At 37.5% G+C, this 19,415-nt stretch overlaps 1 protein-coding gene across 1 annotated transcript in view; it reads left to right on the plus strand.

Annotated features, from left to right (window-relative positions):
* Nucleotides 1-19,415, plus strand: part of LOC145284012 (uncharacterized) — a gene marked incomplete at its 3' end in the record, with an annotated part of 1,050,937 nt that overhangs the window by 483,622 nt on the left and 547,900 nt on the right.

The raw sequence follows: 19,415 nt of genomic DNA on the forward strand, positions 1-19,415 counted from the left end.
AAACAAGTTCTTGATGAAACGTCCCCCTAAGTAATCCAATTCACAAAATTCCCACTACTTATGTTTACTACGCTATAATCACGTTGGCTAATTTATACTTATTAACCCTTACCCTCGATTGGCCTTCCGGCCTTGATAAGTGGTGATTCCTGTGTAAAAAAACAAAAATAAATTATAAAAATAACAGGACAATCTCACTTACTATGTATCTGTATATTAGTAGGACGTAATGAGCAAAAAGAGTCGCACAATCTTACCGTTCTTAGAATAAAATATCGCCTGGAATTGAGAGCTGTATAGAATGTGATATAAGAACAGTTGGTTGGTAGAAACCATTAGACAATGAGTCAAACGCGCTTAAGCAAAAGAATCAGGGCACAGATTTAGATAATCTATCTATATAATTATAAAACTCAAATGACCTGTAACAAGTGATATAACCCACTTTCCGGTTTACGACATCCGGTTACGCATGCGCGCATAAACATTAACCCATAAGAACGTAAACAAATAAACACAAATCACTTCTTTTGCAGATTTTGACTTGCGCACTGAAATACTAACATTATTATTTCAAAATTATTATTTAACATGTGAAGAGTGGGGGTGTTTTGCAACTATTCTTTATTACAACTATACTGTCGCTATTTTCTTATAAATAAACAACTTTAACCCGTTGACAAACATAAGAACAATTGTAGTAAAGCCAAGACTACTACTACTACTACTACTACTACTACTATCCTCTATCCTTCCTTCCTTTCTTCCTTCCTTCCTTCTTTTTGTTTACATTTCTAGATACAAAATAGTTGTGTTAGAACGGTGAATTTTTTGACACATTTACTAATCTGTTTCAATATTAGTTTTATTTTATTTTATTTATTTAGGTTTTTCTTTTTGCTTCAGGTTTTATTAATTATTTTTTTTTTGATTTTAAGTTTCTATAACTTGGTTGAAGGATACCAATATGGGTTTTTCATTCTTATATTTCTCATCGGTAGGTTCATGTGCATTTTTGCTGCTAAATGACTTTCGTCGTCGTTCGATTCGTAGAAAATCGTGTTTAATTTTCGATTTTTGAACGATTATTCGGAAAAATAGTTAACTTTATACGAATAGGGAGGATTTTTTTTTCATGTGTGAGTGATCCATCCGTGATTTTTCATTTTAATATACTTTCATAAAAATTTTTCTGTTATGTCAAAAAAAAACCTATTTTCTTTACGCCACAAGTGTCAAACTCATACATTAATTTCATAGCTAATATAACATACTGACCCAACGGGTCGTCTAGTTATCTATATATATTAATAGGATAGCATGATTGTTAATTATTTTACATCCGAGTGACTGTCATTTAATTGTTATGGACTTCCATTTCTTGTAATAAATAATTTTATCAAGAATTTTTCATAAGTTTTGGTTTCAATTATAGTTGATGATACTCAAGTCGTTTATTTTGTTACAAATAATTTTACCAAGAATTCTTCATAAATTTTGGTTTCAGTTTCGATTATAACTGATGGCACTCAAGTCATCTATTTTTTTTTTATAAAAAATTTTACCTAGAATTCTTAATAAGTTTTGGTTTCGGTTTCGATTATAGCTGATCGCTCTCCAGTAATCTATTTTTTTTTTTTTGTAAATAATTTTATCAAGAATTCTTCATGAGTTTCGGTTTCAGCTAAAGGAACTCAAGTTATATATATATATATATATATATATATATATATATATATATATATATATATATATATATAAACATATTTTTTTTCATAAGTTTTGGTTTCGATTTCGATTCGAGCTGATGCCCCCATATCATATGGATATATTTTTTTATTTTTGAAATCGAAACTTTATAATATATAAAAATCGATAGAACATTAACTCGATGATAATATATACGGAATATGCAAGAATTAAAATATCATATTTAAGCGTACTTTACAACCAGGCTATGCAGGGCGTCCCTGCTAGCTTAGATAAATACTTTTAAAGTTTTAACAAAAGAGCTACGGTAATATCAGAGCGTCTCCATTTACGCTTAACATCTATAGAATGCTGTCCTCAATATACAGGGTGTCCGTAAAGGTACTATGCAGTCTTACTTACACCCTACAGCTACACAAAAATAAATATTAACTATTGATACAAATATAATACAATAAAACAGGGGTCCATCCTGGGCCCAACTCTTTTCCTGATCTACATTAATGATCTTCCAAATCACATCCTTACATCATTTGTAGACATCTATGCTGACGACACTACCATTTATGGTAGCACATCTAAGACAGTAAACGACCAAGTTCTCTCCAATTCTCTCTCCTCTGATCTTGAGCACGTAGTACAATGGGGTAAGGATTGGCTGGTTACTTTTAATTCATCTAAAACCAAGCTTCTCTCTTTACATCATCAACATTCTGATCCCCATCTGGCATCAATTGAAATAAATGGCTCTCGTCTTCAGGAGGCCTCAAGTTTTGACAAGCTTCTTGGCTTGACCATTACTCCTGATCTTAAATGGAACACGTACATCAAATCTGTTGCCAAGGCCGCTGGAAAAATGGTGGGATCTTTCTATCGATCCGGTAGATATCTCACTGCTGATGCTATTCTCTATCTATATAAGAGCCAGGTACGTCCCAGGATGGAATACTGTTGCCACATCTGGGCAGGAGCTGCTAGAAAGGACTTGGCCTGCCTTGATAGGGTTCAAAATAGATCTCGTAGCCTCGTAGGAGATGTCCTTTTCTCCTCCTTGCAACCTCTATCTTACAGAAGAGATGTTGCGAGTTTGTCTCTGATGTATCGTTATTTTCATAGAAAGTGTTTGACTGAGCTTCAATCTATGGTCCCCCCTCGCCAAACTTTCACAAGAAACACTCGTCTAGCTGTAAACACTATCAATAATTCCCCCCCCCCCACTCTTTATCTGTACCTAAACCTAAACGTAGATTCCATGAACAAAACTTCTTTCTTAGAACTGCACGCCTGTGGAATTGTCTTCCGTTTTCCTGCTTTCCGGCTGACTACAATATGGTTGTGTTCAAGTCTAACGTAAATAAGTCCTTGATGAGCCGTTCCATATAAGTTATCAAATTTACCAAATTTTCATTACTAATGATTACTATATTGTCCAATTTCTACTGTACACTCTTTAACCCTTATCCTTGAGTGGCCTCTTGGCCTTGATAATGTGGTGATGCCTATGTAAAAAAAAAAACAAAAAAAAAAACAATAAAACAATAAGACTGTATAGTAACTTTACGGACACCCTGTATTACATATGAATGAGTCCCCTGTGGAATTTCCACAGGTCCCGCTAGTTTTTATAATCAGAAACTGAAATAAGTTTCTTAATAAGAGAAACGTATTTCAGTTTTCTATAAACTTTGCACACTTGCTTGATCATTTTAACCTTTATTTTTTTTTTAAATGCATTAAATTTAATATATAAAATGAAGCTTATTTCTTGGTGTCTGTTTATCAGACAATTCTTCATAGTCAAGTTATCTCTTCCTACAACGTTTCTACTTTTCTTTTTTTGCCTATCAAATAAACAGCTAAATGGGTTAATATTAAAACATAGACTTTTCTTTCTTAAATTTACTTGTGTAGCACAATATTAGGTATATAATTTTTCTTCAAAATAATATAATATTGTTTTCAGGATTCTTAATTTTATCAATAGATGCAAGCGATCATCTAAAAAGGAAAATGTGTGTGTGTGTGTCTCTGCCAAAAACTTTTGACAGACGCATCGGACCATGACAAAATTGGTATCGTTAGAAAGATCAATCTCTCTGACGAAAAATGTCTTAAAATTGGCCACAAAGGTTAATTCTGTGCTGGTCAACTGGGCCGTTTTTTATCAATGACGTATCACTTTTTGCGTCAACATTTTTACAAGTCATATGCCTAGCAATCTTTAAAAAACGTTATTTCGACCCGTTGTGACGTCATAAGTTAACGTGACCATGACAGCTAGCACGTTAGCTTTCTTCACCTACTTTTCCTTTTTCATGCTACAAGTTCGAGCCTGCCTACTGCAGCTGTTTTTTTTTTTTTTTTTTTACAGTCGCATATGTACCTGCTGCTATTTTGATTGAAACAAAATTTTTTTTTTTTTTTCTGGGGATTGCCCAATATGCTTAGTATGCCACCTCTCTCTACCCGGGCAACGTCGGGTATCCATGCTAGTTTCTTAATAAATGAAAATTATTTTATTTCTTGTTCCAAATATCTTTTATTCAAACAAATAAGACATTAATCATTCTCTCACAAAAAACAAAAACAAAAAAAGAACACAGGTCTTACTTTAAATTTTATTACAATACAATATTTTTTCTTTTAAATATTACAAGAAAAAAAAGTGGTTCATTGATAGAAATAGAACACACAAAAGACATTTTAAAATAAAACAATAACATTCACGTGTATATTACTTACGAGCGGAGACGGGGGGGGGGAGGCGCCCGGCTTTGCCCGGCTTTGCCCGGTCATAAAATATACTTAAATATGATATTTTAATTTGTCTACATTTCGTATGTATTATTATAGATCCGTGATTTCAAAAGTAAAAAAAAAAAAAGTTTAGTAAAAGTCCGTAGCTCTAATTTGAAATTAAAGATATTGTTTGAAGAAACCTTCCCCTCCCATATTTACGCATGGGTATATAGTGGAATCAATAAGACACTGTTAGCTATAGATTTCATAATCAGGGTATGTTTTCAGGGTGAGAGTGCGAGAAAGAGAGAGAGTAATAAAACATGCGAGAGAGCTATATGCTCAGTCTGTTAAATCCAAAGTAGCTGAGCAGCGGCTTGGTTCCCACCAGTTCTGGCAAATAGCAAACAGGATCTTGAACAGAAGCGTGCGTTCTATCCCAACTATCATCAATGGACCTGAGGTCGTCTCGTCAGCATCAGACGCCAGACTATTTGCTAAAAACTGTGCAGCTAATTCTACCCTATGCGACAATGACCATCAACTCCCTGTATTTCCTCCTATAACAGACAACACGCTATGCAACATACAAATATCTGTGCGTGAGGTCGCCAAGCTAATTAAGAACCTTGATTCCAGTAAAGCAACTGGGCCTGATGGCATTCCAGTTATAGTGCTGAAAAAGCTCCAACCAGAACTTGCCCTCATACTTACAAAACTGTTTAAGCGTTGCCTTAAGGAGAAGTGCTTTCCAACACCCTGGTAAACCTCATCAGTATGCCCTATATTTAAGAATTCAGGTAAAAAGTCATCTCCCTCTCAGTACAGACCAATAAGTCTCCTGTATGTCATGAGTAAGTTGTTAGAATCCATATTAAATAAAGAAGTAGTCAACCACCTCAACAGAAACAACCTTCTTAGTGACACACAATATGGTTTCCGCTCTGCAAGATCTACAGCAGATGTGCTAACGGTTATATCATTTAGGATTAGTGAATCCATCCTGGGCCCAACTCTCTTCCTGATCTGATCTACATCAATGATCTCCCAAAACACATACTTAAATCATTCGTTGACATCTATGCTGATGACACGACTATCTATGGCAACACATCAAAGGCCGTAAATGACAAAGTTCTCTCTAATTCTCTCTCCTCTGATCTTGAGCGTGTGGTACAATGAGGGAAGAGGTGGCTAGTCACTTTTAATGCATCCAAAACCAAGCTTCTATCTTTACATCAACAACGCTCTGATCCCCATCTGGCATCAATTGAAATGGATGGCTCTCGTCTTGGGGAGGCTCCATGTTTTGACAAGCTTCTGGGTTTGACCTTTACTCCTGATCTGAAATGGAACACATACATCGAATCTGTTGGCAGGGACGCTGGGAAAATGCTTCTACCGCTCCAGAAGATATCTCACTACTGATGCAATTCTCTATCTGTATAAAAGCCAAGTACGTCCAAGGATGGAGTACTGCTGCCACATCTGGGCAGGAGCTGCTAAAAACAGCCTATCCTGCCTTGACAGAGTACAAAATAGACTTCGTGGTTTGGTGGGGGATGCCCTTTTCTCTTCCCTGCAACCTCTCTCCCACAGAAGAGACGTTGTGAGCCTTTGTTTTATCGTTATTTCCATGGCAGTTGCTCGTCTGAGCTCCAATCCCTCGTCCCCCCTCACAAATCTTTCATGAGAAACACCCGTTTGGCTGAAACTACTATCAATAATTTTCCCCACTCTTTATCTGTGTCTAAATCCAAACGTAGATTCCATGAGCAAAGCTTCCTTCTTAGAACTGCACGCCAGTGGAACTCTCTGCCGCTTGTCTGTTTCCCACCTGACTACAACTTGGACGTCTTCAAGTCCAACATAAACAAACTCCTGACAAACCGCCCCCTTAAGTAAGACACTCTATCAAAACCCCCAATACTAATGATTACTGTACACGCAATAACCCTTATCCCTGAGTGGCCTTCGGGCCTTGATAAGTGGTGACCCCCATGTAAAAAAAAAAAAAGACGACAAAAGGAGGGGGGGGGGACCTACCGTGCAAGACTTCTGCTTTATATTTATAGAGAAAAATGAAACAATAAACGTAAAAGTGGATTTTTTTTTTTAATAGTCTACATACGTTTACATTTTAAGAATGAACTGAAATAAGTTTTGTGGAACTCTCTTCCGATTGCCTGCTTTCCAGCTGACTACAATCTGATTGTCTTCAAGTCCAATGTAAACAAGTTCTTGGTCAACCGTCCCCCTAAGTAATCCAAATAAGAAAATTCCCACTACTTATGTTTACTACGTTATAATCATATTGACTAATGTATACCCATTAACCCTTATCCTCGAGTGGCCTCCGGGCCTTGATAAGTGGTTCCTGTGTAAAAAAAAAGAAAAAAAATATTTGAATGCCATCAGCTAGAATTGAAACCGAAAGCAAAACTGTAGCATTCAAAGCTGGTAATGTTACCACTGTGCCATGGTGACACGCATATGAACTGATTAAAAATGAAAAATCTAATATATAAATGGCTATATGTCTGTTTGTCTGCCTTTTTGACCTAAATAATTTAACAATTAATCATAATAATCGTGCTGGCCTTTGTCACTGCCCGCCACAACATAACACAGATACTACACTATGATCATAGACAAAGGGCGACAGCATAACAAATGGTGACTCATTCCATTTCACAGGCTTTCAGCGTTGGATTAAAATGTAGTATCTGTTTTGCCCTCAGAAGAAATGTTAATTGTTGTCTCATCTGGACAGCCCCATTTCTGGATAGCGCCACATAAAAACGAACTCGTCTCTAACTTCTCCCTCCGCAGAACTAAGTAAATGGAGACTCTTTGGTAGACAAAAAAAAAAAATGTGTAAAATGGAAACAAATTAACACCAACTTCAGACAAACAAATGTATTTTGGAGGAGATTTATTTCATTAATGTTATTTATGCCTTATGTAAACAATTTTTGGTATTTGGGCAGAATTTGAACCAGACGTAACTAACTGACTGAGTGCTCGGCTTTGCTAGGAACATGACGTCAACCATTGGCTTCTGCCGAGTGTTGCCGATTATCAGAGCGTAATAACGTTACTCAAGGAAAATACTGAAGAAAACATTGAAATATAATAAAATAACAAGAAAAAAAAATATAACGAAAATAAAAAACGGCAAATGTGTAGTATAGCCGGGTAAATTATTTGACAGACAAAAAAATTATAAAATTCATTTTTATATAAAACACATTATTAAGGCTGAAAGAAAACCTAAAAAATTTCATTTTTATTATTTTTTTCAACATTTTTTATTAGACAATCGAGGCCGCCATATTGTTTTTAAAATTTAGCCTTTCAAGTTTGAAACATTGGCCTTTTTTACACTCTTTCATTTAAAAAAATGGTGGTCACAACAGTTCCTAGAGCGTAAAAAAGGCCAAATTTGGCCTTAAAAAGGCTAATGTCAACCTTTAGAAAAGTCAAATTTTAAAAACAATATGGCGGCCTCGATCATCGTACATTAAGTCTTTAAAAAAAAATATTGAAAAAATAATAAAAATTAAATTTTTTTCGGGTTTCATTTCCTTAGAGTCTAACAATGTGTTTTATTATAAAAATAGTTGGTACTAGTGCACTTATTGATCCGTGCTGAAATAATAACGTTATTATTTAAAAAGCCATTCTTAACATGGGGAGGGTAGGGCATTTTGTACCTATTCTATACTTTTACCTTACTATTGAATAAAAAAATATATCATAAAACTTTAATTAAACTTGGAAATAACATTTAAAGAATAGCACCGATCAGTAAGTGCACTAGCACCAAATAGTTTTTATAACTTTTTGTCTGTCAAATAATTGACGCAGCCAAACTACACATTTGCCAAAGAAATAACAACCTACCGTAACAATTTCTGTTTTATTCTTGTAAATAAATAAACAAGTTGTATTTGATTTTATTTTTATTTTTTTTTTTTTAATCATTTTTCTTTTTTTGGTGAAACAAAATTGAACAAAACTAATAAGAAAAAACAAATTTTTGTCAGCTTTTTTTTTTTAAACAAAGTTTTTTTTTTTATATGTTTTTCAGGTATTATTATATTTTTGTGCGCGTTTTCTTTCTTTATTTGCTTAACTAATGTAAAGTAAACTTTCTTTGTTATTTTTTTCTTCATGTAAGATGGGGATAGGCAATCGATGTTTTAAAATTAGATTCAATTAAGACAGCCGCGTTATTCCCTCACGATTAGGTAGACTTTTCTACCGTCGCATCAGACGATGCTAACGTGGGGTGAGAAAAGATAGCGGATGTGGAAAAAACTTCGCCAACCCGACATACGGTTTAAGATGGAGACAAAAGGATAATTACTAAATTTCTGTCTCCACAAAAACTCTAAAAAATAACTGTCGAGAAGCTCTCGTCTCATCCTGTTGATTTTTTTTCTCCAATATTTTCCCCAAAGATCGTCTGCTTTTTGCTGCGCATTGATCGGTGTCTTACGTTAGATTACAATCAAACCTAAGCACCATGACGTCATGTTCTAAGCAAAACCGAGCGGTGAGTTAGTTACGCCCGGTTCAAATTCTGTACAAGCACCGGAATATGTATTACGAATATTAAAACTAATAATCGTGTTTGTGTGATCAAAAATTAGGACAAACCTGTTTGTGTGAGGTGCCGTGTAGACAAGAAGGAAACAAAAATGGCCGCCTTTCTCTTTATATGTTTGTAATGTTGTCACATGACATGCAAATGAGATGCTTCCGGTTGGATATAAAAAGCCTAATTTTTCAGAGCTGGAATTATTATTGATTTGGATGTCAGAGGAGCAAGTTTTGATAGCAGAGCGTCGAGATTTGGAGTAGTGTGGTTTTAGCAGCCGTATGTTAACACTTTTTTAAATAATAGTTTACTTATACATTGGATTTTTGGAAGGATATACGCAATGTTCTATCTTAAATTTACCGTCTAGACCAGTTCTGAAATACTACTGATGATGGTATGTTGCTAGTCCCGTGAAGTTATAGGAGCTCCACCCACCCATGCTTTTCCTTCTCCCTTTGATGCGGGCCCTGTCGGTGGGGCATTAGAATACGCCGACTGCCCCCCTGCAGAGGGTAAAAGTCCCTTAATGGGGGTCCTGAATATGACCTTAAACTATATCCAGTGTTGAGGCCCCAGCTTGTGGGCTTTGAGGAGTGTGGAGCCACCCTTTAATTGCCATTGCTCCCAGGTCCACTCTGACCCGAGGTGGTAGTACCTGTTAGTGTCCCAACTATGGGTTAAATAGAAACCGATTTGGAAAAAGAAAAAAAAGTCCCTCAATGGGGGTCCTGGATATGACCTTAAACTATATCCAGTGGTGAGGCTCCAGCTTGCTGGCTTTGGGGAGTGTGGAGCCATCATTTAATTGCCATTACTCCCAGGTCCACTCTGACCCAGAGTGGTAGTACCTGTTAGGGTCCCAACTATGGGTTAAATAGAAACCGATGTGAAAACAACAAATACATTCTATTAAAAAAAATTTTTCTTCAAAATCTTTGGATTCGGCATTAAATAACCCGAAAAGGGTTGATATGCTGTAAAACAAAAACAACCAACCAACCAACCAACCCTTTGATGTGGGGTTAGTGTATTGCGAATCATCTTGGGCGTCCCGATCGTGGAATGCCGGTGGAACTGTCCAGGCATTTTTTGCAGGCTAGAGTGCTCCTCCTCGGTGGCGCTGACATTTCAATTTCACTTTTCGACTCTCGTGTCTAATGTGTCCTCTTGCTTGCGGTCTTTGGGGAGTGTGGAGCCCCCCTCCCCTTAATTGCCATTGCTCCCAGGTCCACTCTGACCCGGAGTGATAGTACCTGTTAGGGTCCCAACTATGGGTTGAATAGAAACCGACTTGAAAAAAAAAAAAAAAAAACAAATATATTTTATTTAAAACTTTTTCTTCAAAATCACTGAATTCGGCATTCCAGCGACTTTCTATCAGCAAGGCAGCATACATTGATGTGGGATACTGCCCAAAGATTTTCCATATCTTGCGGCAACTCAGGTCAATATCATAACACAAGAGTGAGAATCAGTTACCAAATCGTCCACAAAAGCTTCCTGATTTGGCGAGACAGGTGAGCACTGGCTACTAAATTCAACAATGTTTAAATTTGAAATTCTATTTTTATTGGTGTGCCAAAGAAAGTTAAAATAGCATTTTCATGTTCATATTTAAGTAGAAGTAGTTTTGTTGGTCTGTCGTGCTTAAGTTTGAGATCACATTTTCATTGGTCTGTCATGCTTACGCTTGAGATAGCATTTTTTTTTTTTACACGGTGGTCACCACTTATCAAGGCACGGAAGCCACTCAGGGATAAGGGTTATTGCAAGTATAGTACGTTAGTGTGGAGATTTAATGAAGTGTTTACTTAAGGGGGCAGTTCATTAGGAATTTGTTAACGTTGGACTTGAAGACATCCAAGTTGTAGTCAGATGGGAAGCATTTTCATTGGTCTGTCATGCTTACGTTTGAGATAGCATTTTCATTGGTCTGTAATACTTAAGAGGTAGCATTTTCATTGATACGTCATGCTTAAATTTAAGATAGGATTTACATCTCTCTACACATAAATTGAATGCGAATATCCATTTGTTTTCTATATGCAAGACAGTCCAGCATTTCCATGTTCATATTTAAGTAGAAATATTTTTGTTGGTCTGTCGTGCTTAAGTTTAAGATTACATTTTCATTGGTCTGTCATGTTTACATTTGAAATATTTTCGTTGGTCTGTCATGCTTAAGTTTAAAAACGTGCTTTTATTGGTATGTCATGCTTAAATCAAAATAGCATTTTCGTTGGTCTGTCATGTTTGAAATATTTTCGTCAGTCTGTCATGCTTAAGTTTAAAAACGTGCTTTTATTGGTATGTCATGCTTAAATTAAAATAGCATTTTCGTTGGTCTGTCATGTTTACATTTGAAATATTTTCGTTGGTCTGTCGTGCTTAAGTTTAAAAACGCGTTTTTATTGGTCTGCCATGCTTAAATTTAAGAAAGTTTCATCTCTCCACACACAAATTGAATGTGAATGTCGGTTCTTGTTTCTTTATAAAGAAATTCTCTGTTCAATTCATCAAGTTAGTAGCATACATCCATTTTTTTTTATATATATAAAAAAATCAGAAAACAATTGATATATTTTTTTTAAAAAATCAGAAAAAATTGTTTTTCGGTTGATCATCGAATTCCAATTAATTTATTGATTATCACATTTCTAAGGTGAAATGATTGCATGCCAAGGAGGAAAAAACTGATAATTTAAAACGTCTCGAAATTTTCCACAAGTCAGCCAGAAATTCATTTAAAGTTTATTTATTTTATTTTATTTTTTTTACAATGGTGAAAGTAAGAGGAGCTTTCTTCCGAATTTCATACACGTGATAATTATTAAATGTTAAAAAAAAAAAAAGGTCGCCAATGAACGCAATTACTCTGCTGACTATAACTAAAGAGAATATTTGAGATTGGGAGCAGCATGATGTATCTGGAAATTAAATATTGATCGATGCCTCCGTTCAGTCTCGAAAGACAAAGGCGTAGCTGTACGTGTAGTTGTGAGTCAAGAGTTGCACAATCTCCAACCACACCTCTACTGAATCGGCACTGTTTGAGTCCAGTGGCAAGAAGAAGTCCAGGACGACTGGAAACAATGCCGAGATAAGCGGGGAGCACATACAGCACCTGTACAAATTAAATATATGATTAGCTTTATACAGCTTTGAAATTAATTCTAAACATTCTTTCTCCAGAGAAAGGATCGCCTGACAACTGGAACTGAGTTGAGAAAACACCTTAATAGTTGGGCGCATCCCACATCGACACATAATCACACTGACACACTGGTTCCCATCAGATGACTGGTTAAGCAACGTCGAGCCTGGTCATTACTAAAATGGGTGACCAATTTGGCAGTTTCAGGCGCTGTATGGAGGAGGACGTCGACACCTCCCTGCAAGAGTTGCAAAAACCTAATGTTGTCATCTCCCTTGACAAGGATATACATGCGACTGGGGATCGCTTGTGAATTTCATATTCCCATGGAAACTTTCTCCTATGGAGGAAGTCGGTTTAACCTAAATAAGGTTAGTGCCCCCCCCCACGCACACACACGCATCTCACTGTTTAAGATGACATAGCCTGAATTCCTAGGAAGATTCTATTTTGAAACGCATTCTTTGTCTTTTTTTTTTTTTTTAATTTTTTTATTACATTTTCACACCAAACAAGGCACATTGCCACTTTGGTGTAGGGGGCTACTATCAGGGGAAACATCTACTGGGGTACTATGTAGGGATTTGGGCAGCGAGATGTTGGTTCACGTTGGACTTGAACTTATGCATGTCAGTACAGTTGGGGAAGCAGTGACCTGGAATGGAATTCCAAAATCTAGCAGTTCTGGGGAAGAAACTACTGGAGTAGAAAGATCTTTTACATCTAGGGATCTCTACAGTGTGGGGGTGGGATTTTGCAGCTTGTCGGGTTTGTCGAGGGTGTTTACGTCGTGCGGGCACAAGTGCTTGCAGTTCATCAGAGCATTCACCATTATAATACTTGTAGAACAGGCAGAGGGATGCAACGTTTCGACGATGGGACAGAGGCTGAAGCTTAGATGCCAGTTTAGGGCCTATCAGATTTGCGACTCTCTTTTGAACCCTGTCAAGGAGCGAGAGACTAGTAGCCGATGCACCAGCCCAAATATGACAGCAATACTCCATACATGGGCGAATAGTGGCCTTGTAGAGGTACAGGATACTTTCGGGTGTTAGAAGTTTTCTAGCACGGTAGAGAGAGCCCACCTTCCTCGCAGCGGCCCTGGCAATGCTCTCGATGTAATTGTTCCAGCTCATGTTTCCTGTGAACGTTAGGCCAAGGAGCTTGAAAGATGTACTCTTAGATAAAGAGTCGTTGGTCATTGCTATAGGTAGTAGAGAAGGTTTCTTGTAATTATTGAATGAAACCAGTTTTGTCTTGGCGGCATTGAACGTGACCATCCATTTTTGTCCCCATTCCACTACTGATTGGAGGTCATCCTCTAGTGTTTCTGCCATTACTTTAGATATATGTTCATTTGTTTTCCTGTCGTGCCTGCTATAGAGTGTGGTGTCATCAGCATATATACCCATTATGCCGGAGCAACATCGGGTTATCTTGCTTAAAGTCGATTTAGGAAATGTTTTGCTGTAATATTAGTAGAAAAAAAAATTAAACAGAGCCTGAAATATTAGAAACATCTAAGAGAGAGAAAGAGAGAGAGGTTCAGAAAACTCATCGAGTTTGATGGAGAGGCAAGTGGGGGCTTTCTTGTTTTGGGAGAAAGGGTGACTGGAAATGAACCGTTGATATTGATCATACTCTACACCCAAAAGAAAAATGCTACGGAGATCTGGTCTGAATAAAATAAGGAGAGTCAGTTGGTAAAAGGCTGACCAAAAAGAAAATATATGGGTCCAGAACTGGGAGCATGCTTTTTCGACAAGCGCCGGCGAGAGCTCGGCGAATATTTGAAAAAACCTATGGAAGAAGAGGATAGGGGCAGTCGAAAAATGTACGGACATTTTGAAAAATGTGTACAATTTTGAAAAAAAATCACAGCCTCGATATGGGTCCAGAACTGGGAGCATGCTTTTTCCACAAGCACCGGTGAGAGCTCGGCGAATATTTGGCAGATGGCGGCAATCAGGCTGGCTTTGGTGCTGTAGGAGGTTATGTTGGTGATGTTCTCAACATATGACCAAACGAAGTAGTCTCGTGGGTTCAATCAGAAGAGGCGGGGGACCAATGAGAGAAGGGTACAAAGTCGTAGCACTGTTTATGAAGAAAAGCCTGATTCTCTTTGTTCTTGTGAACCAGCCACTGTTCAGGTGACATAGCCTGGATTCCAGGGAAGATTTTACAGTAATATTAGTAGAAAAAGCATTAGAGAGAGCCCTAAATAGGAGAGAGAGGTTCAGAAAACCCATCAGATGAGGAGTCGTCGAGTTTGCTGGAGAGGCAAGTGGGGCCTTTCTTGTTTTGGGAGAAAGGGTAACTGGGAATGAACCGCTGATATTGATCATAGTCTACACCCAAAAGAGAAATGCTATGGAGATCCGGTCTGAATAAAAGGAGAGTCAGATGGTAAAAACTGACCAAAAATTTCTCAACGTATGACCAAACGAAGTAGTCTAGTGGGTTCAGGTCGGAAGAGAAGGGAGACCAGTGACAGAAGGGTGCAAAGTTGTAGCACCTCTTCTGAGGCAAAGCCTGGGTCTCTTTGTTGTTATGAGTCCTGCTGCCACGCCCAGTGTCTGTCAGTGGCCACATGATTGCACCAGGGCACCACCACACTCTACAGCACATCCAGGTACACTTTAGTGTTGACTTTCAAGCTGGCTTTGAAGATGTGAGGTGGCATGATGTGGCCCTCACTTGAAACCCTACTAAAGACCATAACCGTGGCTGGAAACTTTGTTTTCGTCACCCTGCCAGCTCTACCACATAATTAAGTTACCTAAATTCATTTTTTTTCAATAAAAGTTTTAAAATAAAGCTGTAGTGTTGTTTTCTTTCGGGCGAAATATTCATAGCTTTTGCAACGGTATTGTTCCAACTTTGGTCTAATATGAATATTTATAAAAGTGAACGTGTCTGTGTGTCTGTCTGTCTGTGTACATTTCCCTACGCAATAACTCTGTCAATTTTTAGTCTATAGACTCGAAATTTGAAATGCCGGGTACTGAGATTTGGGAAAATCGATGTGACGGGTGTCAGCCAGAAATTTGGCTGTTAAGGGGTCAAATTTCAACGATTTGACCTTTAAGAACTCTACCAAACTCCTCCGACAATTTTGGGTCTAGACACTTGAAATTTTAGATATAGGTTCCTTGAACATGGATCTAACTTAATAAAGTGATTTGAGCCCGAAACAATAAATTTTAAGGGGTCATAATAGGGGTCAAAGTTATAAAAAATTAACCATTTTTTTTTTGTTTTTTTGCTTTTTTTGCACAGCATACACTTCCAAACACCCGAGCAACGCCGGGCACCCCTACTAGTATGAATATATTTAAGCGATTATCAATGTTGAAAGAAGGCTGCAGAGTCGAACCAGAAACACACACACACACACACCCCTTGGCAGAATGCAATGATATTGTCAAATGAGTTACAGGCTTCTAAATGCGATAATGAAGTTTGTTTGTATTGGCGTTTTAATGAACGTAAACATAACCTGTACAATGTTAGTGGCACGTTCCTCATTCTCTTGTTTTCTTTAGGGCGAAATATTCATAGCTTTTATAACGCGGTATTGTTCCAACTTTGGTCTAATATGAATATATTTAAGCGATTATCAATGTTGAAAGAAGGCTGCAGAGTCGAACCAGAAACACACACACACACACACACACACACACACACACACACACACACACACACACACACACACACACACACTCTCTCTCTCTCTCTCTCTCTCTCTCTCTCTCTCTCTCTTGGCAGAATGCAATGATATTGTCAAATGAGTTACAAGCTTCTAAATGCGATAATGAAGTGCGTTTGTATTGGCGTTTAAATGAACGTAAACCTAATCTGTACAATGTTAGTGGCACGTTCCTCATTCTCTTGTAGACAATTAGCAAAGTTTGATCAATTCTGCATGTCGCTTTTATTAATTTCTTGATACGCTTGTAATTTGTTACGGATACAGCTTTTTTTCATGACTCCTTTAATTATGAATACTTGACTCGCGAATGAATGGAAGCAGAATAGGAGATGAAGTACCAGAAAGGTTTCATTAAATCTGGATGTCAGTCTTGGAGAGGAGGCATATTCACGGTTGCACCTGATCAGTGCAAACAGGGACGTGCAGAGGGAAGTGCGCTAGGATTGCCCAAGCACCTGCCCATTCTACTCCTGTTTTAAAAGTGCCCTTTTCAGAGGAATGTATTATAGGCTTTTGCCGCACCTATACATCGTTTTTTTTTTTTTTCACTTGAATACCTGCCTTGAAAAAATTCTCTGCATGTCATTGAGTGCAAAGATAAAATAATGAGGAAAAAATATGTAACGGATGATAACGGGTTCTCTTTAAATCTTCCAGATGAGAAAAAAAAAAGTACTGCGAGTATTTACGAGTTGTAATTACGTGCCATTATGATTTGGTTGGATTTTTCTGTTCTTACATTAAAATATTTGTTTCAAAGAACGGGACATAATCTGTAATGGAACAATATACAAACATAAATCTGACGGATATATAATTTTGTGGAAGAAATTAATTCTAATTTTATCTTATTGTTCTAAATAACAGGGACTAACATTCAACAAAATAAAATGGTTAGTTAGAATCAAATATTGATTGGTCAGAATTATAGCTTACAATGGTGAAAATTGATAAATTGACCGGCTTTACATTAGATTGACCAAAGCACAGAAGAAAGATGATGATGACGAAGATAGAAACCTGTTTTCACCATAGTTAAATTGATTAGAATAAGGTATTTATTTGCGAACTGTTATCCTCATCTTCATAATTTTTGTTTCACCATGTTTCGGTCAACTTATCCTCTGGTCTTCTTTTTTTTTTTTTTTTTTTTTTTTATTTTTTTTTTACATTTTCACCCCAGACAAGGCACATTGCCACTTTGGTGTAGGGGGCTACTATCAGGGGCACTATGTTGGGATTTGGGCAGCAAGATGTCGGTTCACGTTACACTTGAACTTCTGCATGTCAGTACAGTTTTTTTTTTTTTTTTTTTTTACAAAGGCATCACCACATTATCAAGGCCCAGAGGCCACTCAAGGATAAGGGTTAAAGAGTGTACAGTAGAAATTGGTCAATATAGTAATCATTAGTAATGAAAATTTGGTAAATTTAATAACTTATATGGAACGGCTCATCAAGAACTTATTTACTTTAGACTTGAACACAACCATATTGTAGTCAGCCGGAAAGCAGGAAAACGGAAGACAATTCCACAGGCGTGCAGTTCTAAGAAAGAAGCTTTGTTCATGGAATCTACGTTTAGGTTTAGGCACAAATAAAGAGTGGGGGAAATTATTGATAGTGTTTACAGCTAGACGAGTGTTTCTTGTGAAAGTTTGGCGAGGGGGACCATAGATTGAAGCTCAGTTGAACACTTTCCATGAAAATAACGATACATCAGAGACAAACTCGCAACATCTCTTCTGTGAGATAGAGGTTGCAAGGAGGAGAAAAGGACATCTCCTACGAGGCTACGAAGTCTATTTTGAACTCTATTAAGGCAGGACAAGTCCTTTCTAGCAGCTCCTGCCCAGATGTGGCAACAGTATTCCATCCTTGGACGTACCTGGCTCTTATATAGGTAGAGAATAGCATCAGCAGTGAGATATCTACTGGATCGATAGAAAGATCCCACCATTTTTCCAGCGGCCTTGGCAACAGATTTGATATACGTGTTCCATTTAAGATCAGGAGTAATGGTCAAGCCCAGAAGCTTGTCAAAACTTGAGGCCTCCTGAAGACGAGAGCCATTCATTTCAATTGATGACAAATGTGGATTAGAATGTTGATGATGTAAAGAGAGAAGCTTGGTTTTAGATGCATTAAAAGTAACCAGCCACTCCTTTCCCCATTGTACTACGTGCTCAAGATCAGAGGAGAGAGAATTGGAGAGAACTTGGTCGTTTACTGTCTTAGATGTGCTACCATAAATGGTAGTGTCGTCAGCATAAATGTCTACAAATGATGTAAGGATATGATTTGGAAGATCATTAATGTAGATCAGGAAAAGAGTTGGGCCCAGGATGGATCCCTGAGGGACACCGGCATTAATACTGTGAGCTTCTGATTTTTGCCCCTCAACTACTACTCTTATGAACCTATCAGAAAGAAATGATTTAATAATTGAGAAGACTTTTCCAGCTATACCATAGCTAGCGATCTTATGAAGTAAACCTTTATGCCATACCCTATCAAAGGCTTTAGATATGTCAAGAGCAATTGCCCTAGAAAGATTGCCACCGTCGAGAGATTTGCTAATCCTATGAGATATAACTGTAAGCACATCTGCTGTAGATCTAGCAGAACGGAAACCATATTGAGTGTCACTAAGAAGGTTATTTTTGTTGAGATGTTTGATTACTTCTGTATTTAACACAGATTCTAGCAACTTACTCATGACGCACAGGAGACTTATTGGCCTGTACTGAGAGGGGGATGAGCGATCACCTGAATTCTTAAATACAGGGCATACTGATGAGATTTTCCAGGGAGATGGGAAACTATTCTCCTTAAGACAACGTTTAAACAGTTTTGTAAGTATGGGCGCTAATTCAGGTTGAAGTTTTTTGAGTACTATAATTGGAATACCATCAGGGCCAGTTGCTTTACTCGAATCAAGGTTTTTGATTAGCTTCGCAATATCACGTACAGATATACGTATATCACATAGCGTGTTTTCTGATACAGGAGGAAATATTGGGGGTTGGCGGTCTTGGTCGCAAAGGGTAGAATTAGCTGCAAAGTTCTTGACAAAGAGTTTGGCTTTGTCTGATGCTGACGAGATTACCTCAGGTCCATTGATAATAGTTGGGATGGAGCACACGCTTCTGTTCAGGATTCTGTTTGCTATTTGCCAAAACTGGTGGGAACCAAGCCGCTGCTCAGCTACTTTGGACTTAACAGATTGAGCATACAACACTCTTGCGTTCCTTATTACTTTCTTACAATGGTTGCTGGCAGTCCTGAAAACGGCTTTATTTTCCATACATCTATTACGTTTGAAGCAGTGGAAAAAGTGATTTCTGTGCGCAATGGCAGCAGCACATTCTGGAGAGAACCATGGCTGGCTGTTAGGTTTTTGCTGAAACTTTTTAGAGGGTATGAAATGGTCAATACCTACAATTAACCATTCAGTTAGGTCTAATACTATAGAGGACACATCCTTTTTA

This window comes from Euprymna scolopes, chromosome 8 (assembly GCF_053919585.1).
Source record: "Euprymna scolopes isolate OS-2025 chromosome 8, ASM5391958v1, whole genome shotgun sequence".
NCBI lineage: Eukaryota > Metazoa > Mollusca > Cephalopoda > Sepiida > Sepiolidae > Euprymna > Euprymna scolopes.